A 22,521-nucleotide genomic window follows, 5' to 3' on the forward strand; every position below is an offset into this window, starting at 1 on the left:
CAAGTAGTTTATTAACCTAAATACTATGAGAAACTTACTAGAATCTAACTATTGGAGCGCACGTGTTTGGCCCTGGAACTGTCACATCACTTGTCCTTCTAATTGGCCGACCCTGCCTGTGACGCCTTGATCAGATATGTGCTTCTGGTATATGAGAAATTATGCTACCTGTGAGTCAGCTCGATAATTTTCCACGCGAAATCGAGATAACTGCAGTCAGAGTCGGCCACACAAAACCAGTCAAGTGGCTTAAGTAGTAGATAATAAAAAAATATACTATAAGAAAATAATCTTATTTTATAAATGTCAATTTGTTTCTCGTTTGTTAAGGCGGCCTTCCATTATTTTAAACAAGAGCTGTTACTGTCAGAAGAGAGAGACGGTCAAACTAATATTTCTAACTGAATAATTTTTATGCTTCAAATAATTATGAAATTTTGGTTTCAACTTTGAATGGTACCAAAATTGAGACAACTCCTAAATATTAAAAAGTTTTTGTTCATGAATTGCGTATAAATATTTTCATATAAGAATAAACCAGCTAAGACACCACATGATCGACTTGTAATTTCTTCTTTCGTAAATATATCCATACCAAGTATAATATCCTTTTTAAAATCAATGAATTGTTGCGAAGAACAAGCGTATCCGGGGTTATGTAGTTTGCGTCTTGAAATTAAACTAGAATGAGTTGGCATTATTTAAAATATTTTTATAAATATTTTATTTATTTATTAAGGAACTAGTTATACAAGTCAAAAATAAAATGTTACCCCGGACACGCCTTAAGTTTCAGGCTTATTTCTATATAAGTTAACAGAATATGGGCGCATGTATTTCAACAAGTTCCCATCTTTAGATCAAATCCACTTTGTGCACACAAAAACAGGTATTTTCTTGTCTATATGGTTAATTCTTCATTAATTCATTCTGTAGTCGGTTTTGTCCAAGATTTTCAGAAAATAACCTTTAAATAGGAAAAACGAATAAAAATGAGGGTGGCGGTGATCGGAGGTGGGGTAAGTGGATTGGGAAGTGCTTACGTTCTTGCAAGAGATGACGCAGTTAAGGAGTTGGTGTTGTTCGAAAAGGAGGACTCTCTGGGAGGTCATGCTAGAACGATGCGTTTTGATGGCGTTGACTTAGACCTTGGATTCACAGTTTTCAATAGTGTACGTATGCTTGCTCTGCCTCTATCTGGAATTATTAAAACGAAAGCGACCCAAAATTCTCTATGATATCATCTTTTAAGTTTTTGTCGCAAAAATAGAAAAAAAATGACCAAAATATATTTTTATCCTAGAGTTAACTAATTCAAACTTAGAATTTAGAATTAAGAGGTGAGGTTCTGGAGATAGGGTTTCAAATTTAAAAAAATGAAAAATTAAAATTAAAATTTTCAAAATAAAAATGAACTATCTTGGTTATTTTTTTTAAGACTATTTTTATAACAAAAACTTAAAAATAGTTATCAGAGAGAATTGCCTAATATTTAAGTAAACATCAAGTTTTGAACAAAAGATAGACACACATTCGTTTTAGAAGTTTTTACTCCTATAGTCCTATGTCCATTGAACATCTTGAGACGCGTTTCTACACGCTCCTTTTCCATGAGATAAAATTCAATTTCCATCATATGAACATGCTATCTATCATGTTAATACTTTTTTAATCTCATTTCGTGTTGAACAATGATTCGTTTTGGCCATTTACTTTTTTAGGGAACATATTTAATCATTTACTTGAAAACTATATAGTTTAAAGTGTTTTAACGATATAATTAATCAAGTCACCATATACGTTTCATGAGTAAATTTTGTGTAGACTAATATTTGTTATTTGCTAATAGCAACTTAAGAAAATTGCTATTTACGTAAATAAGATTACTATATATGTATAATTGAATTGCACAGACCTGATGATGTATATGTGGGCCAAAATGAATAAAAAATCTCTCGTAGCTTTGATTGTGGTGTATAGGCCCTGCCAGGGCCACCTAGACGTTTTAATAGGTCGTGAGTCTTGTGACTCGGGAGTAATAAACTAAAAATACGTTAAAAAAAAATTTGGATAACGATCATGATATATGTAATCAGGTTACGCATCCGAACATGATGGGATTCTTGAAGAACCTAGAGGTAGACATGGAGGATTCTGACATGTCTTTCTCAGTGAGCCTTGACAATGGCCGAGGCTACGAATGGGGCTGCCGCCACGGCCTTTCAAGCTTGTTTGCTCAGAAGAGAAACATTCTCAATCCGTTTTTCTGGCAGATGATCAGAGAAACAAAAAAGTTCAAGGAAGACGTACAAAAATATCTCGAAGACCTGGAGCGTAACCTTGATGTCGACAGAACAGAAACCCTAGGAGAGTTTCTCGAGTCTCATGGGTATTCTAACGTGTTTCAAAAGGCTTACTTGGTGAGATAGTATGTTCATGAGAGTTTCTTGGACAACAAATAAAATAATAAATTTAGGTTTTTTGTTCTAAAGCTAAGATTATGTTATTGGACAGGTACCAGTATGTGGTTTGATATGGCCAGGTTCATCAGAGAGCGTTCTCAACCTTTCGGCGTACTCTGTTCTTTCGTTTTGTCGTAACCACCATTTGCTTCAGGTTCATATATAAATCTGTCAAAAGTATTTTCTAATTTTTGTAAGTATATTTTGATAAAAGAGTGCTTTTTCTTAACTTTGTTTATCATTTCTTTCTCAGCTCTTTGGGAGGCCAGAGGGGCTGACTGTTGCAGGACGTTCTCAGACTTTTGTGGCAAAGGTTCTAAATTACTAAAGTTGCATGTATTATATATATATATACTAGCTAATAACATGGCGCGGAATGTGATTATTAGTTTCGTTATTTTCTAATAAGGAGACATTAATCTGGATATCAGTTCGGTTTTAAGTTTTTTTTTTTTTTTAATCTCCTAAAATATAACTATCATTTTAAATCAATATTTATTTGATTCGTTCGGTTAAAATATTTGATGTTTTGGCTTCTTTTTTCCTCTGATAATTAAAAATTACTATTATTTGTTTGTTTTCATGTTATGAATCTTAGATAGTCGTGATGTCGAACCAATAGTTTCATATTATAGTTTCTAAACAAACAATGATTAAAAAAAGAAAAGAAAATTATTAAGACAAATCATTTTACTACAATTTGGTCGATAGTGAAAGAAACATTAAGAAAAAGAACATTTTAACTTCTAAAAAATTAGATATTTCAGTTGTGCTAAATACTTAGTTATAAGGTGCTCACGTCAATGTGTACATGTATGTGTATGTAAAAGTATAAAGATGGTTGATAAATATATAAAGATACTTTTAATTAATATTAAATGACATTTTTTCAAAATAATACATGAAAAATAAAATTCTTAAAATGAAATTATTTAAAAACAAAAATATTGTAAATTTATATAAACTATAATATATAACTTATATATAATTCTTTAAATATATGTATATATATGCATATAACAGATCAAATTGGATATCCGTTCCTATAAATATTGATATTTTTGATTTTTTTTTTTTACGGATATTGTATTTCAGTGTTTGATTTGCTTCGTAGAGTAACGGATATCTGGATTTTTCGGTTCAAATCAAAACGGATAACGAATCGAATCAAAATTTATGAATATTTGTCCAGCTCTATTCGTAAACAGTAAAAATAACGTAAATAAGAACCATGAATGTGAGTTTTATATTAAAAAACGTAAAGTACATAGTGTGAACATATTTATGTAGAGTTTGGCTGAGAAGCTCTCTACATGTAACATGTGTCCATTTTAGTGTGAACGCATTTATTACAATGCTTTTATACGTGACATGTGTCCAGTTTAGTGTGAACGCATTCATTACAATGATTCTCTTTAATATAAGAGATATATATTGGTTTTGTTACTCAGATTACTTGCCGATCAGGTTAGGGCAGAATTGGAGAAACGAGGATGCAAGATTATAACAAATTGCAAAGTACAATCTGTTGCGACATCTGGGAATGGTTGCGTCAGAGTAACAACTGAAGATGGATCTCAACAAGTATTCGATAAATGCATATTAGCTGTGCACGCACAAGATGCTTTGAGATTCCTTGGAGATAAAGTTACTTATGATGAGACTAGGGTTCTTGGTGCTTTCCAATACACTGACAGGTAAACCCATACTTGTAATAATATCTAAGTAAGATTCTGAAGACTCATTAACTTGTTTCAATGCAGCGATCTTTATCTCCACCGTGACACTGACCTGATGCCACGGAAGACTGGTGCTTGGAGCGCTTGGAATTTCCTAGGAAGTTCTGAAAATAAAGCGAGCGTTACATATTGGCTCAATATAATTCAGGTACATTGACACATTTGGATAGCTTTAACATAGAAGAAAATGAGATTGAAAGTGTTTTTTTTCTATAACAGAAGCTTGGAGAGGAACATGATCCATTCTTTATCACTGTTAATCCTGAATATACACCAAAGAGAACATTGTTCAAATGGACCACTAGTCATCCTGTGCCCTCTGTTTCCACTTGGAAAGCTTCACAAGAAATATACCAGATTCAAGGGAAGCGTGGTATATGGTTCTGTGGTGCATATCAAGGTAACACCTGGATTTTGTAGTACTAATCAAATTTGTTTTTTTTTTAAATTACTCATTATACCTTCTTTAATAAAATGACTAAACCCTATGTTTAGTCCCTGTCAGTGTTAATGTGGTTCATTTACCATTTTGCAGGCTATGGTTTCCATGAAGAAGGACTAAAGGCATTGATCATTTCTATAGTTAATCTAATTCAAAGTTTCTCTTAGTGAGTTTTATTTTTAACTTCAGAAGTTTGTTAATATTATGTCAGGCTGGTATGGCGGCTTCACAAGGTCTGCTAGGGAAAGATATGGTTCCAACTCTTACCAACCTGAAACATATGGTCCCATCTGTAACCGAGAAAGGGGCTCGGTTTTTCTTTACAAAATTCTTGAGAAACTTTATATCAACCGGTTGTATAACGTGAGTCTTTTTCTCTTGTCTTGAACCTCCTAGTTTCATCTTATATTATTTCTTCAGTATTACATATACTTATTTTAAGTTAGTTCCTTACAGAATACATGAAGAAGGAGATACAGTGCTCACTTTTGAAGGAAAGGATTCGAGCTGTCACTTGAAATCTATCCTTGAAGTCCACAAGCCTCAGTTTTACTGGAAGGTTTGCACATAGGACACTGGTTTTAGATTAGTTCTTGCAATCAGTGAAACTTGTTTTGTCTAAAGATCTAGGGCTGGATTCTTTATTGTTTTTTTCCCATAGGTTATGACACAGGCAGATTTAGGCCTTGCTGATGCTTATATCAATGGAGATTTTTCATTTGCTGATAAGGAAAGAGGGCTTTTAGATCTGATCATGGTATGGTAAATACACTTATTTAAGCATAAAAGATATGAGTTTAGAAGCTTATGACATCTATCTGCTTGATCATAAACTTGCAGATTCTCATTGCTAACAAAGAATTGAACTCAAAAAACTCAAAACTTGCTAAGAAAAGGTAAAGGATAATTCAACTTTTAGCTAAGCTACTAAGTAAGCTTTCACTTGTCACAACATTACAAAAACTTGTGTTTGATCTCATAGGGGATGGTGGACACCGATGTTTCTGACTGCCAGTTTAGCATCTGCAAATAATTTTCTAAAGCATGTCTCTAGGCAAAACACATTAACTCAAGCTCGAAGGAACATTTCTCGTCACTATGATCTTGTAAGTTTTCTTGTGCCCTACAGTCACTATGTGTCAAACGAACATATCTACTCTGAGATTTTGATCTGCTTCATGGTTGGGTACTTATGCAGAGTAATGAGCTTTTTGCTTTGTTCCTGGATGATACCATGACTTATTCCTCTGCAGTATTCAAGGTGGGATATTATTTTATTTTTTTCAGTTAATATCTCTGATTCTGACTTGCAACCTTTCTCCATTTTCATGTTATAGTCGGCTGATGAAGATCTGAGAACTGCACAAATGAGAAAAATATATCTTCTGATTGATAAGGTAACATCTATAGAAGAGTGTTTCTTGATTTAAAGCAAGAACCAGGATTCTTTTATTCTCTGTTTTTAGTGGCAAAACATTTCACTATAGGCAAGGATTGAGAAGAATCATGAGGTTTTAGAAATCGGATGCGGGTGGGGAACTTTAGCCATAGAAGTTGTGAAAAGAACTGGATGCAAATACACTGGCATCACACTTTCTATTGAACAACTTAAGTATGCAGAAGAAAAAGTGAAAGAAGCTGGACTTGAGGTTAACAGAATCCATCTCTGGATCTTGTTATTGATTTCCATATCCTATGACTAACAATATAACATCTTAATCACCAGGATCGGATTACGTTTAAGCTCTGCGATTAACGCCAACTATCTGATGCTCACAAATATGACAGGATTATATCTTGGTAATATATTGTCTCTCTTACCTGCTGTATATATGAATTTGTAATCTATCTTATGAAAATACATTTTGGAAACTTCAGTGAGATGCTAGAAGCGGTTGGCCATGAATTCATGGAGACATTTTTCAGACATTGTGAAGCTGCACTTGCAGAAGATGGCATTTTTGTATTGCAGGTAACATTTTCTTTTTCTTTTTCACTTCAAGCCAATTTCCAGTCCCATGTTTTCTCACAACCATTGATAGTTTTTTTTTTTTTTTTATAATGTTTTGACCATAAAAGTTCATATCAATACCTGAGGAGCGTTACGATGAGTACAGACTAAGTTCAGATTTCATAAAAGAATACATATTCCCTGGTGGATGCCTTCCTTCTTTAGCCAGAGTTACTTCAGCCATGGCATCTTCTTCTAGACTATGGTAAAGTCTTTTCTTTATCTAGTGTTTAGTTTCAAGTGCATTTTCTCTACTTTCTCTTTCCTTCAACCTTTCTTACACCCAAATAAAAATCAGCATCGAAAACGTTGAGAACATTGGGATTCATTACTACCAAACATTGAGATTGTGGAGGAAGACCTTCTTGGAGAGACAGAAGTAAGCTTAATACTAAAAACATTCCCTCTGTTTTATGTTCTGATAATCATATGCTTTCTCATATGTCCAACTTATTATCTTCGCAGACAAATAAATGATCTTGGATTCGACGATAAATTCATCAGAACATGGGAATATTATTTTGACTACTGTGCAGCTGGTTTCAAGACTCTTACACTTGGAAACTATCAGGTTACACATATGAGTATTAACCATGCTTTTTGCTCAGTGTCACTCAATAAAGACATTATTTGAATACTTGATCATGCGTTTTGGCCAACGTTACAGGTAGTGTTCTCACGTCCTGGAAATGTAGCTGCACTTGGGGATCCATCACGCAGCTTCCCTTCTGCTTAAGTATAATCAAGATTATATGCATATTTTTCAAACTTTCTTAAAGTATTATTACTCTCATTTCTTGTGTTGTTTTCCATAAAAGATTCATAGTTTGCGTGTGAAAGTATATATGTAAACTTGTAAGAATATATGCTTCCATAATTCTGTACCAACAATATTGTACTGTCCAGACCATATATCAATTTATTCTACAATAAAAGTTCATAACCGCCTCAACAATGTGTCTTATCGTTTACTTCATAAATACAAAATCCAAAAGTTCCAACACATACCACACCTCATGAAGAGTGGCCCCTCTTTATATCATAAGCAAGGCAAAAGCCAAAAAGGTAATGAGGCTTAGGGTTGCTTCTATAGACCCAAGAGGTTCATCGGCTGGCAGGTATGCATCATCCTTAAATTGCAACATTAAATTATCGGAAACCATTGGGATTTTCACTGATTTAACTATGTAATACGTGAAGATTCTTACCTTAATCATTGAAGGGCTTTCCTTGGTTGAAAGATATATACGGTAAAAAGTGAATATTTGGCACTTTAACGTGAATCTATGAAACATTGGCGAACCTGATCACCGATTTAACTATGTAATACGTGAAGATTCTCGTACCGTACCGTACGAGTCACATAATCACACAAAAGTGGAGAGCATGCCTTCATCAGATGGAGACAATATTTGTGCAGCCCATCTCAGCTTAAGCATGGGTATTGGCTCATGGAAGGTGCACTGTATCTTTTACTCTTTCATGGTCATCACTAGGGAACAAAATTGGGAACCGATTAAAACTATAAGAAGCAGGTTCAATTCGGCTCAGAACATGCATATAACACATAAATAAAGTAAATTTTGGGGTTTCTTTCTCTAATGACCTAGTTTGGCTCTTTTAGCAAAAATATAAGAAAAAAGTTAGTAATTATTAGTTATCAAAGACGAAAAATGTTTTGAATAGTAACCAAAGGAACAAAGAGGAATACTAATATTTTTTCTTGTTCATTCCTTCTCATTTTTTTTTTTTGTAGAGAATTATAATGCTAATTTGTTCCTTGTTAAATTTGATAAGGCTTCATTCCTCCTCATTCCCAAAATTTTATTTTATTCCTATTCATTCTTTTCCTATTTATTCATAATGTTCCTTGATGGTTACCAGAAATATTTATAGTCCCTATAAATTGGAAAAGCTCAATATTTTGAAGGAAAAGAAAGTTGAATATCCATAATTTATTCTGTTGACAATAATAAAAAAATGGAAAATATCCTATAATATTTGTCAAAAAATGGAAAATATCCATTTTCAAGCGAAACTAGAACATCTTTTTTTTCTCCACGCCTATAAATAATAGAGAAGCTGCAATCGTAACAACATCCACTCACACCCTCCTACTTCCAAATCAACAGTTCGATTCCATTCAATGGCAAAAAGAGCATTCGCGATGCTTGAATGCCAATATCTAGCGGAGAATTCATCGCCGTTCGTCCATACCAAACGCCCAAAACGCTGTTCCGACGTAGCAGCAGCGACCGAGAGTACAACAACAACAACAACAACAACAAGTTTGTTCCCAAAAGCGGTTATTGGATACCCGGAATTGTCCGCAGAGCCAAATAGCGATTGGGATAGAAGCGTTTTGTGTAGGATCTGCGTTCGATTACCTGACGGGTGAAGAGTGCAGAGAAACTTCTTGAAATCAGAATCGGTTCAGCTTCTCTGGTCGTTTTGCTACTCCCAGATGGATCAATCGGAGAGGAACAAGCCTTTCAAGCTGTTTCAAGCGATTCCGGGTTATTACAAGAATCTTTATTACGGATCTTACACGAGTTTCGAACAATCTGGGCTTGCCAACTCTTTGATCTCTGTGACTTGGATGTGAAGAATAAGCTCTTTTTTTTTCTTGTTTCTGCTACTCAGTTGTATTTTGTAATCTCAAGTTCATGGGAAAGATTCGATCAAATCGATTTACATAACACACTGTTTCAAAGTCTATCATAGAACGTGTATGATGTATCAACTTTACGTAACTTAATCATCGTATTTTTTAAATATTTTTTATCTTTTATTTAAAATACAAATAAATATTGCTTAAGAAAAATCTAAAAAAATCTTTTCAGAATTATTTAAAATTTTATTTCTGAAAATTAATTAGTTTAAATTTTAATTATCGTAAAATGTGATTAGAACTTTGTGCTTTATGAACGAAGATTAAAATCATATTTCATATATTTAATTATATTTTAGTGATAATAACAATTTAAAATTGATTAATTTTCAAAAATACATTTTATAAAGATCTTAAAAATATTTTGTTAGAAAGAAATATACAGCATTATGTTGAACTACTTCAACAAGTCGACGCGTAAGATATCCAGCATTTGATGTGCGGACTGCAGTATCCTACTGCCAAAGGATTTAGTCTTTAAACTTTAAAAATGAATTCATTTTAAAATACTTCAATTGGTACACGCAAGAAGTAAGCCAATCCAGCAGCTTTTTGGCATCTAGGGTTCCTCGAACAATGTGATATCTCACACCGGGTAAATCCTTAACCCTTCCCCCTCTTACTAAGACTACAGAATGTTCTTGTAAATTATGGCCAATACCAGGGTGAATAGCGAGTTATTCATCGTTTTCTACTGGAGGAGCAGCAATGAATGCGATAATAAAAACGGAAGTTGCGGTCAATAAGGTAGGGATCATCAAAACACCAAACCATCCAATGTAAAGACGGTTTTCAGTACTAGTTATCCAGTTACAGAAGCGACCCCTAATCCTAGTATGTATATTAAGAAGAATTCACTACAGCACTGCACGGGTCAATACGCACAGCGCCTAGTATCCATCGTTTACGGCTAGGACTACTGGGGTATCTAATCTCATTCGCTCCCCTAGCTTTCGTCTCTCAGTGTCAGTGTCGGCCCAACAGAAAATAGATGGCGAGTGCCTGATCGAATTGATCAGGTCATGTAGGAACAAGGTTCAAGTCTACCGGTCTGTTAGGATGCCTCAGCTGCATACATCATACCACTGAGCTAATAGCCCGTCGTGCGGGCCTCCTGCTGGGGGCCCGCTATGCCAAGCCAAAAGCGAAAGAAACCCCATCCCTATCTTTCCTTTTTACGCCCCCCTGCCGCCACACGAGAGGGACATGGGGGCGTAAAAGGGGGGGGGAAAACGAAAGGCCTTTTCTGGTCCCCCCTGAGCCGGAGGGTGCTTGTGGGGGGGGGGGTGTGCCACGACGAAACAAGGGAATGAAAGGCCGCTTTGCGTTGCATGCTCTTAACGCTCCCCACAATGATGGCTCTGTTGTCTTGGGGAGCGTTGAAGCTTGTTTCTTCTCCAGGGTTTTCTTGGATTCAGCAGCAGTTCAAAAGGTTAACCTATTCGGGAATCTCCGGATCTACGCTTATTTTCAAAGATTGAGAAATAGAACCATCTGATTTGATTCGTTCTCAATAGCCATGAGATGATCATCTTAGGGTGATCCTTTTGTCGACGGATGCTCCATTTCATCAAGATAAACAAGCCGGATTCTATCATAACTAGTTCCCAAGGACCTAGGAGAGCTTGACTCGCTTACGACATGCATGAGACCTCAGCAACAAAGACCTACGGACAATAGCAGAACTAGTCATGAAACCTATTCCCAGCCGAACAAGCAAAGAAAGTAGTCCCTCGCTAAAGAGTAGACTTGAGTATCTTCGAAGTCAAAGCCGAGGATAAGACTCAGTTCGGGTAGAGCAACCATTCATATCGATAAAATACAGGTAAATGGCAGATAGGAAGGATAGTATAAGGTAGGGACATAGATAGATAGAATAAACTAAACAAAGTGAAAGCAAACTAGAAAAAGCCTTGTTCTTCTTAGCTGAGTTAGCTTTCTCTACCCGAAGGTTCAGTCTCTCGAAAGTGAAATCTCATAAGAGAAGAAAGGTCCACAGAAGGTTGGGAAGTAAGTACGCCCGGTTCACGAGGTTCTACCACTGCAGGGCCCAATCATAGTCAAAATAAGAGTTTGATCCTGGCTCAGAAGGAACGCTAGCTATATGCTTAACACATGCAAGTCAAACGTTGTTCCCTAGGAGCTAGTCAGAAAGAATGGAGGCTCCTAGCTCAAGGTAGCTTGTCTCACCCAAGAGGTGGGAAGAGTTGTGAACAAAGTGGCGAACGGGTGCGTAAGGCGTGGGAATCTGCCGAACAGTTCGGGCTAAATCCCGAAGAAAGCTAGAAAGCGCTGTTTGATGAGCCTGCGTAGTATTAAGTAGTTGGTTAGGTCAAGGCTGACCAAGCCGATGATGCTTAGCTGGTCTTTTCGGACGATCAGCCACACCGGGACTGAGACACGGCCCGGACTCCCACGGGGGGCAGCAGTGGGGAATCTTGGACAATGGGCGCAAGCCTGATCCAGCAATATTGCGTGAGTGAAGAAGGGCAATTCCGCTCGTAAAGCTCTTTCATCGAGTGCGCGATCATGACATGACTCGAGGAAGAAGCCCCGGCTAACTCCGTGCCAGCAGCCGCGGTAAAACGGGGGGGGGGGGCAAGTGTTCTTCGGAATGACTAGACGTAAAGGGCACGTAGGCGGTTCATCGGGTTGAAAGTGAAAGTCGTCAAAAAGTGGCGGAATGCTTTCGAAACCACTGAACTTGAGTGAGACAGAGGAGAGTGGAATTTCGTCTAATACATAATTAAAATGTGAAAGTTTGTCTTCTAAAAAGGGAAATTGATTGCAGCTTTCTCCAGATCCCCGGGAAAATCATGAAAAAATGCAATAAATGACTAAAAAACGATTCACTGATCCAATTCTACTCTTTCTTACTTTATACATCATAACCAAATCAAAGTTGTATTTACTTTATCCCCCTGTTAAGTAGTCATGCATTACGATAGGAGGAATAGAGCTAAGCCAGAAACCGATCAATTCAAGGAACTCATTCCGAACGGAGAGAAAGAATACTTATTACTGTGCGATAGCAACAGAGCAGCTAGCCGATCACATATTCCTCCGGGAGGACGATTGGGGCGTGGGCATAAGGGTCTTTATGACACAATCAATAATTCGATTCATTTTCAATTAGGCGCTACTTTAGCGGCTTTTCCAGTTACTCGGGATTCCCGATTATTCTATTTCCTGATGTTAGCAATGTACAGCGGCCAAATAGGATCGCTGAAAGCATCTAAGTAGTAAGCCCACCCCAAGATGAGTGCTCTCCTATTCCGACTTCCCTAGAGCCTCCGGTAGCACAGCCGAGACAGCAACAGGTTCTCCGCCCCTGCGGGGATGGAGTGACGAATGGATCAGAGAAGGCAGAGTTCCTTTACAAACAATCAACAGATTATAGATTATAAGTTCAATAACCTTAGTCCATTTTAACCCCCCCCCCCAATTTATTGTATTGCTTTCCGATCTTATTTATTCATTCCCAGTTATGTAACTAATCTCTTAGTATCGACTTTAGAGATCATTTTTTTCGCTATTTTTTTTCGGGAACCGCCTACAAATCCCTTATGATACACCAGATCCGGCTCGGTTATTGATAGAGTGAATAGATCTGCCATTTCTTGAAATCTCTCTTCTGACTCAAAATCGTGGCGTAACGTGTATCAGCAGAATATGGAGGTACTTATGGCGGAACGGGCCAATCTGGTATTTCACAATAAAGTGATAGATGGAACTTCTATTAAACGACTTATTAGCCGATTAATAGATCACTTCGGGATGGCATATACATCACACATCCTAGATCAAGTAAAGACTCTGGGTTTCCAGCAAGCAACAGGCTGTTTTGATTCTTTGGAACAACTCGACGAATTTAGTAGATCTTTTTAGGAGGACCCAATGACTATAGATAGGACCTATCCAATTTTTATAGTGCGCTGGTTGGCTGTTCATGGACTAGCTGTACCTACCACAGAAAAATTATTGCTAATTGCCCGAAATGAGAAGCAAAAATATTATGATAAAGACGTTCTTCAGTAATGTCAAGGGTGTAGTACTATTTGTAGTAGCGGCCCTTCTATATCGTATTAACAATCGAAATATGGTCGAAAGCAAAAATCTCTATTTGAAAGGGCTTCTAAAAAAGCCTTGTTCTTTGGAAGACCTATCTCGTCTCTGGTACTGCATGGTTCCGCTCTGCAAGAACTCCGAATCATTCTCTTGAAGGTCCAATCACACGATCTTATAATAAGAACAAGAGATCTTTCTCGATCAATCTCTTTGCCCCTCATTCTTCGCTTCTTATCCAAGACTTGTATCATTTGATGATGCCATCGATAAGATAGTGAACATTGTAAATATCTTTGGAATGGAGATAGCCATTCCACCCATTTCATCAAGATAAACAAGCCGGATTCTATCACGCCCCCATGTCCCGCTCGTGTGGTGGCAGGGGGCGTAAAAAGGAAAGAGAGGGATGGGGTTTCTTCGCTTTTGGCTTGGCATAGCGGGCCCCCAGCAGGAGGCCCTCATGACGGGTTATTAGCTCAGTGGTAGAGCGCGCCCCTGATAATTGCGTCGTTGTGCCTGGGCTGTGAGGGATCTCAGCCACATGGATAGTTCAATGTGCTTTATAAAGATCTAAATAGACTCCTACTGCTGCCTCCCGTAGGAGTCTGGGTCCCTTCGCTCCACTATGACAGCTAAACCAAGTCAAAATCTTCATCTCTCTATAAACCACTAAACGGGTTCTACACCTAAATAGGTTAAGGTAGGGTATTTTTTAAGAAAATAAAAAAAATCTTATCCAATTTTGTGTATTTCAAGCAATATTTTCAAATAAGATTTTTACTACAAAATCATTTTGCATGTACAATATATTATAGTTTCGTTTTAAATTTTTTTTGTTGTTGTTAACAATATTTCAAAATATTTCTTCTGTATTATGTAGGTCCAATTTAATTTAAATTTCATATACATTTCAAATTTAGAAATAAAATTAAAATATCTAAAATAGTATGGTTACATAATAGTGTTCCCAACATAAATATTTTTATAAAATACAAATTTTACAAACATTTATAGTGATAACATTATAGGCCACATAAATATAGGTATTATAGAGTTATGTAATACATATAAATTGCATTAATCTAATGATATATTTTGTTATAGAAACTAAAATGTTTTAATATAAAAACAAAACACCTGCACAGATTTGTGGGTTAAGATTTAGTTGATTTGTTGAAAAAGGTGACAACAACTTCAGCAAATATCACTCGTCAACATTATTCTTGTAACGGCTATGAGTTGGTAACGAAGTCAAAGTAACTCAAACGTATCGAAGATAATTAAAATTCCTAAATATTTTCTTAAATTACATGTAGCTACCCGAAAAACATAAAAGGGTTTATATTTGAATTGTGGATTTGAAATCAAATCCATACACAAAAACATGAAATAAGAACTTAAAATCATAAAGAAAGAGAACTTATACAAAAAAAAAAAGTAAAACTGAAGACAACTTTGTCGCATTTACAAATGCCAGTTACAAAAAAAAAAAAAACACTTTTTCGACATGTTTACTTCTCAGGACAACTTGTGGTCTTCAGTTGATCATTATATTAAAACCGTAGGAGCTTCCTGACTTCGTGAACAAAGAATAACATTTTTGAACTTTCATATGCTCTATAACAACTATGGTATCATTATATAACTAATGTTCTTGTTTTTCAGTTAGATCTAATTAACATATATGGGAAGTTCTCTTCAATAGATTCTGAAAAGAAAGCATTTGCAAGGGATGACATGTGTTCTTACTCTTGCATGTCTTGAGCCTTCTTATACTTTTTACACTGCATAGAACCAAAACAAAAATCATATAAGCAGATTCTACCTCATATAGCTGTTTGAGTAGTGTCTAGATTTCACATTTGTAGAATTTTAGAATAACTCATAAAAGTAAAAACTGCATTCGTAGAAAAAGAAGCTAACTATACAATTAGTAGAATTTGCATTCCTTATTTTTAGAAGTTTAATTAAAAGTAGATTGTTCATTCTAAAAAAAAGTAGATAAACTTGTTTAATCTGGAATTCAATTTCTACTAACTCATTTTCGTAGAAGACGAAATCTACTTTTAGTATAATATAATTTAAAATTTAAATTTATCAAGTTTTTCAACCAAAAAAAAATATCAGTTTGCGTATATGAGTATTTTATCAATTGTTTGTATTTTTGTATAATATTTTTGATTCATAAAATTATTTATTTCATTAATTTTTAGAAATGAAAATGATAAAATGGAAAAAAGTAGACAAAAAAGTTTTATACCAAAAGGACAACAATGCTGTTTTTTGTTCCGTTTTAACAATTTTCCCAAATAGAAATAACATGATATATTCCTCTGCGGTGTATTCCCTCGTTAAAATATGGATTTTAGGTTCCATTTAAAATCCTATAATTGCAAACGGGTCTGAACAAATACCTTTTAACTTTCTTTAAGTAAAATTAAGTCAAACTAAAACTTTCCTCTAATTTGGACTGGATCTATGTAAGTTTCAAAAATATCAGCTTGGATCCAATACGAAAACAAAACGACATCCCAGTTCATAAAAATCAAAACAACAATACAACAGAGAGAAATCAAACATCGGTTTATAGGTTTTGTTTTTGGACGACACAATAAAGGGTAGACTCATATAAAGGCTTTGAAAACATATTATCACTCGCCAAGTACTTGATTATGCAGAGACTGCTGCTGCTGTTGAGCTATTCTAATTAAATTTGATGCACATTACTGTATTCCGACCATCATCAGCCAAAGATAGAGTAGCCTTATCGTAACTCTTCACAGATTAGGAAAAATTTTTTGAAGAGAATTCAGTTTTTTTATATTTCATAAAAATTTATATGCCAACAACGTACGAAGACTTAGGGCTGGGCACAAGGCGGTTACTTGCTATTTCGCTGTACTTGCGACTTGACTTGCCTTGTACGAATAATGAATTCTTTAACATGTACTTGACTTGTTAAAAATGAGTACTTGCTATTTCAAGTAATTGATAAAAAATAAATTACTTGCAAGTTATTTGTCTTGCTCTATTACTTACTATTTATGAGTAATTGTGAACTATTTACGAGTACTTGTGAACTATTTACGAGATTTTCGGAATATTTAAGAACTACTTACTAAATAATACTCTATTAGAAATAGAAATAAAAATGTGTTTTGTTTTTTCTACTTAAAAATTTAGTTATATGACTTGTAATTACATGTTACTTGTTTAGAAAATATATTTTTGTTATCGTGAAAATTATACAATGTTTAAATATTGAAATATGCATATATATTTTTTATTTGTCTTCTTTATGTAATACTTGACTAGAAGATAACGAGTATTTAAAAATCAAGATGGATACGAAAAGAGTAACAAGTATAAAAAGAGTAATGAGTATTTGTGTCTAATCCTAAATGCAAGTAAAAGAAAAAACAAATATAAACAAGTAATTGATAGATCATGTAACAAATAGCAAGTAATGAGACAAGTAACGGGGAGTAATGAGTCAAGTAATAAAAATAATAATGATACTTGATACTTGACTTGGTCTTGGAAGTAATGAAAATTGTTGACTTGTTATTTGCCTTCACAACACCGAGTATTTGAACTTTCAAGGCGGGTACGAGTCAAATAACAAGTTTAAGCGAGTAACGAGTAATGATGCCCAGCCCTACGAAGACTTACCGCATGATCGTCGTTCTGCAAAGGAACGTCAGTAAATACGAAATCAACGTGTCTGCCAAGTCCAATAGGCGATGAATTTAGTCGTTTGAGTTTTGGGCTTTAGTCTTTGTTCTTAGTCTGGAATCAGTCTACACAATACCAGAAACATGAAGTAAAGTTTTTTACTGGGTTTAAACTAGAAAAACAACAACATCAATGCATATGCTTGGACACATCTGTTGATTGATAATTACAAACAAGCATATTATATGTAATAGTTCAAATGATAAGAATACTGTAAAGCATATTTGCTTATCCTCTTCTCGTTTTTCTATAATTATTTTATCGTTTTTCTTTTGAAAAATGAACGCTTTCAATCTAATGCACATTTTTTTATATAAGAAAAACTATATAATTTATTTTTATAAGTCATATGCATTTTAAAATGATATTCATAGCATGAAAACTACATAACATATTTTAAGTGGAGATGCGCGGATTGGCTTGCAGAACTGCTTAGCTATGCGGAACATGCTTGGACATATATACACAAACCGCAACATGTGGTAGGCCGGCCCGCGCGGTCGGTATAAAAGTTCAACCCACTACGGATTGAGATAGTTGGAAGCGGATTGGCCCGTCTGGCATCTCTACATTTCAGTACTTATTTGAGTTGCAAATATTTATCTCAAATAGTAATTTGTATATTGAGATAAATGTTAATTTTCTTATTTTACGATTTTTTGGATATTTTTCCGGATTCAGATCAGGTTCATATATCTCTGATATCCGAAATACCACCTTACATAATCCCTTTTGATATATTTTTTATAAATCGGATCGAGTACGGATTAGGATATTTGGTTCTGGTTTGGTTCAGATTTCTTGTTCAGTAACAAATTTTCATGCCTAATTGCAGATGTACAAACGATCAAATAACAGAGCCTGACCCTAAAAGACTGATGGTAAATAGAACTTACATCTTCAACTTTAGATTTACATTTTTAAGGAGAAAAAACCTTTCTTCATTGTTTTTAGTATACATTGTACTAAGTCCGGTGTATATGTTGACAAAACTGACTGAGGGATGTATTGTGGTTTTCGAGCGTGATATAATTACAGGGTTTTCTGTAATCTCTTTTGGAAAAAGGAAACGTATACTATGCAGAATGTTAATTGGGCTTTGTAATTACTGTTATCAAATTAGACTTTCGTATCTTAACCCCAACCCAAAACTTACCACGTTGGGAATAAAGAAAAAAAAAACATAATTGTAAAATGGTCGAGCAAAAACATGGGCCCTAAATTTATCTCCACCGTTGGATTCCATCTCGAGATCAGAGAGATTAAGATGAAAACACTTATAAAACAAATCTCAGCTAGGGATTCAAATCGGAGAATAAATATCCGGATAGCTTGACTAAAACCCCGAACCCCTAAAGGAAGATCAGATCCGCCAAAGAGAATGCCCCCGCCTCCGAATCCAAACTCCTTGTGGCCTGATCGTAGGTCGTCTCCGGCGAAATGTCAAGGTAGTTCAAATTAACTAAAATTTGGCTAGCTGTTACAATTAGATCGATTTCTCTCGAGCTCATCATCAGGTCTGTGATGCTCGGTGAAAGCTCCAAGCAAAGGTGAGGTAGAAGAAGAGATGGTAGTTAAAAAATGATCTCCAGCGATGATGTTTACGTTTCATCTTGTGAAAGGCAGGAGTCATTAAAAGTTTGATTTCTTTGTAGGAGCAAGTTGAAGCACGCTGATAGGCAGCTCAGTTACCAGTGCGGCTTTTATTTTTGTCGAGGTTCAGTTAATGGAACGCTAATTTAGTTGTTGGTGTGTTTGATGTTTACATTTATCAAAACTTGATGACACTTATGTTTTTCTTTGTCATCTTTCATTCCAGATACACACAACGAGCAAATAATAGTTCTTTTGGATCCCAGCCAAAAGAACCTGATGGTAAAAAGGTAAATTCCAACATTGAGATGGAACCGTAATCATGAGAAAGCGTCAAGTAAATATCTTTTCATACAAATCATGTGTTTTTGCTACAATTGAATTTAATTTTTATTTATATTGACAATGTCAACTTGAGTGACCTAAATATCCTCGACGTTTTTCTTTTTCCAGAAATAAACTACCGATTTTATCGACTTCGTTGAATTGGCCTGGCCACACAATACGATTTTCCATTGTTTTGGGTTTTACCTGCTAAGATGACATTAAGTTCTATTTTTAGTGTGTATTTACTATTGAGTATATATATGATGTGTATGTACAAAGAAAAAGCGCATGCTTTTCACAAGATTGATAAAGAAAAATATAAGTTTTATACAAATAATAGAAACAACATTTTCTCAAAATTTTAAATCATGAAGAGTGTTATTTCAGTTATCTTCTTATGTGTTCTCATGTTCTGCTTTGCTAACATCGTGAAGGTACGTAATATATTATTTATTTTTTTCACTTGATTCAATATCCGCAAGTTTTGGAAATACTGACTATTCATATGAGCAAAGCTGGTGTTGAACAAAAAAATAGCATACTGACTATTCATATGAGCAAAGCTAATATTAACTTTATTTTTTTTCTTTTGTTGGTTGCCGGAAAATTGTAAAAGTGAATAGCCAAAAGTATCTGTGTAATTGGTATGGTTCATATCCCGGAAAATGCGGCCCTGATGGAAACAAGAAGTGTCAGGATGAAAGGAAGGTGTCAATAGTAACATTCGAGCGTTGCGACTGTGTGAACACCATTTTTCGAAAGAAACACTATCATGACTGCACTTGTTATATTAAACCTCCTTGTCGGAAAAACTAAAGACAACATGCCTGCTATTGTTATAAGAAACCTCCTTGTCGGCAATGCAGTCTTCTAATCTTACCAATAAAATACATTTACTGATAAGTATAAAACTAGAGCTTGATCCACACAGATTTTTAAATGACATTTCTAAATCCATAAATTATTTGTATATTTTTAGATTCCTACAAACCTACATGGACCCGGAAGGGTCCGATTCGAATTTCGTTCAAAAATATATAATATCCGAAACGAATTTTAATTTTAAAATCCAAAAAACTTGATATCCAAAAAACTGATATGTATTCAGATAGACAACTGAATGCCATGTCTAACTGATTATGTAAACAAATAATTTTTTTTGTTAACCGATTTGAATTCTTGTCACGAATGTAGCAATATCATTCAAATTTGTGAAATTATTATTGTTTACACATAAAATAAATGATGTTAGATTATGATGGTAAATACGATTAACGAATTAGTTATGATGAATAAAAAAATGTACAAGATGTAATAAAATAAGTAAAATAGGTAAGTTTTGTTTTGTTTTTTTTGTAATAAATGATGAAAAGACAATAAATGAAATTGTTAACATTAGTTAAAATAATGAAGAAGATGTAAGAAATCACCTTACAATAAGTATGTATTGTTTTGTACTCCAATTTTAATAAAATATAGGTAGAGATGGCAATTGGTCACTTCCGTCCCGGTCCGAACCACAGCGGGGTTCGTCTTCGAACGGGTCACAGTGGGCCAATCCCGCACGGGCTGTGGTCCTCAGAATGGCTGCTCAATCCCGTACCGCAAATCATGTAGGCCTTCGCGGGTCAGCCCGTGGGACATAGAATTACAAACGCGTATATGGGCATCAGTACGCTTTAGCTGCTTCATGGTGCATCAGTACAGTTCAGTACATGAGTCTAGTCGAGGATTGAATATGATCATGCAATAAACTTGTTTAGTTGAACAGACACATTCACAATTTCAAACAATTAACTAAGCTAACCGATACATAATATATTCACAATTTCAAAAAAAAATTAACTAAGTTAATCGAGACAACGACATAACACATTCACATAAAATTAAACTAAGCTAAACAGCAAACATTAAAAGCAATACAACTATATCAGAGACAAAACAAGCAACTAAAGAAGAGAACTGGAGAAGAAGGCGACCATGCATGCAGCTAAGACGAAGCTCCGGTGGTGGATCTTAGAAGAATAAAAGCTCTAGCGGTGGATCTAAGAATAATAGAAGTTCCAGTGGTAAATAGAAGCAGTCAAGCAGAGAAGCTACAAAAGAAGAAGATAACCCATCTGAAATAATGAGTTGGATCTTTTTTTGTACGGCGATAACAAACTATTGTGTGTAATAAAAATCATATGATTATTTTACCATATTTTATTTGTTTCAACCAAGTAATACTTTATAAATTAAATCAGTAATTAATAACTGCGGAAATTATGGTTAGAACTTGTATAATTTTGCAATGGCATCTAAAACGTGGTTAGGGAGTGTAAAGCAATGTGATAAAGAGAAAATTCGCATTGCATTGATATAATATATATATATATGGTAAAATATCCTACCAAAAATATATATATTTATATATATATATATATATAATATCAATGATTTTGAGGAACAGGAAAAACAAATCGCATAATAATTAAACTAAAATTTGGACACTTCATAAAAAGGTTTATGGATCGTATTTTGGACAACGTCAACATATTCTATTGGCACGGTACACATTTTCCAAAGAATTTGGATCAAAAATGGAGCTGCTTTCATGGAAAAGGTACTTCAGAAGTGATAACATGATGACTACTAAGATAAAACTAGATCTTGATACACACAATCGTACGGGCGATTAATATATCAAACTGATTTATTTTAAGAAAAAACACACAAAAATAATAATTTTTGGGAAATTTCTTAAAAAAAAATCAGTTTGATATATTAATATTGTGTTTTAAAATATTTCCATTCTTATTATATAATGTGCTTTCAAAAATAAACTAAAATTCGAAATTTAATTAAAAGTATATTAAACAAAAATATAATTCAAAATAATTTTTAATAATGGTAGTTTGATATAATAATTATAATTCGTTAAGATTATTTTTGTAAATAATCATCTCCAAAATTAATGTGAAAATGACACGTATGAAACTGATTTCTCAAATAATATTATAGAGAAATGACAAAAAAAAACTTGATATATTCGACAAATAGTGTTGGGAATGTAGAGAGAGAGAGTATCAAAATGATTTTATTGAATGGTGATGGGAATGTAGAGAGTATCAAAATGATTTTATTGTAGACTAGGGTCGGTCCGCCCCGCCATACTTTATTTGTAATCAAGATTATTATTTTTTATATGATTTGTGGTTTGTGTTTTATGTTTACATTTGCAAGAGATGTATATGAGATATAATATTTTCTTAATTTAAAATTAACCAAAAAACTAATTTTTACTATTAGCATAATTTTACTTTCTCTCTCTCTATTCACGCTACGGGCGTGTTAGTAACCAAAAATACATAAATATATCAGTTAAAGAGTATTTCAAAATGTTTGGCTTACTTAAAATTTAAGGTGATATTAACTTTTATTGTGTATGTTTTGTTATTCTGTTTATAGATCATGATCATCTTAATATTAAA

General features: G+C 34.5%; 1 long non-coding RNA gene and 2 pseudogenes across 1 annotated transcript; all 3 read left to right on the forward strand.

Moving 5' to 3' along the window:
- Positions 1–486: 486 nt before the first annotated feature.
- LOC106412407 lies at positions 487–7,784 on the forward strand (annotated as a pseudogene).
- A 292-nt stretch (positions 7,785–8,076) lies between these two features.
- Positions 8,077–9,988, forward strand: LOC111207463 (annotated as a pseudogene).
- Positions 9,989–18,115: 8,127 nt separating this feature from the next.
- Positions 18,116–20,020, forward strand: LOC106413963. Its single transcript, XR_002660237.2, has 4 exons — positions 18,116–18,678; positions 18,784–18,845; positions 18,948–19,011; positions 19,665–20,020. It is a non-coding gene; the product is annotated as an uncharacterized LOC106413963 (long non-coding RNA).
- Positions 20,021–22,521: the final 2,501 nt, after the last annotated feature.

This window comes from Brassica napus, chromosome C3 (genome assembly GCF_020379485.1).
Source record: "Brassica napus cultivar Da-Ae chromosome C3, Da-Ae, whole genome shotgun sequence".
Classification (NCBI taxonomy): Eukaryota; Viridiplantae; Streptophyta; class Magnoliopsida; order Brassicales; family Brassicaceae; genus Brassica; species Brassica napus.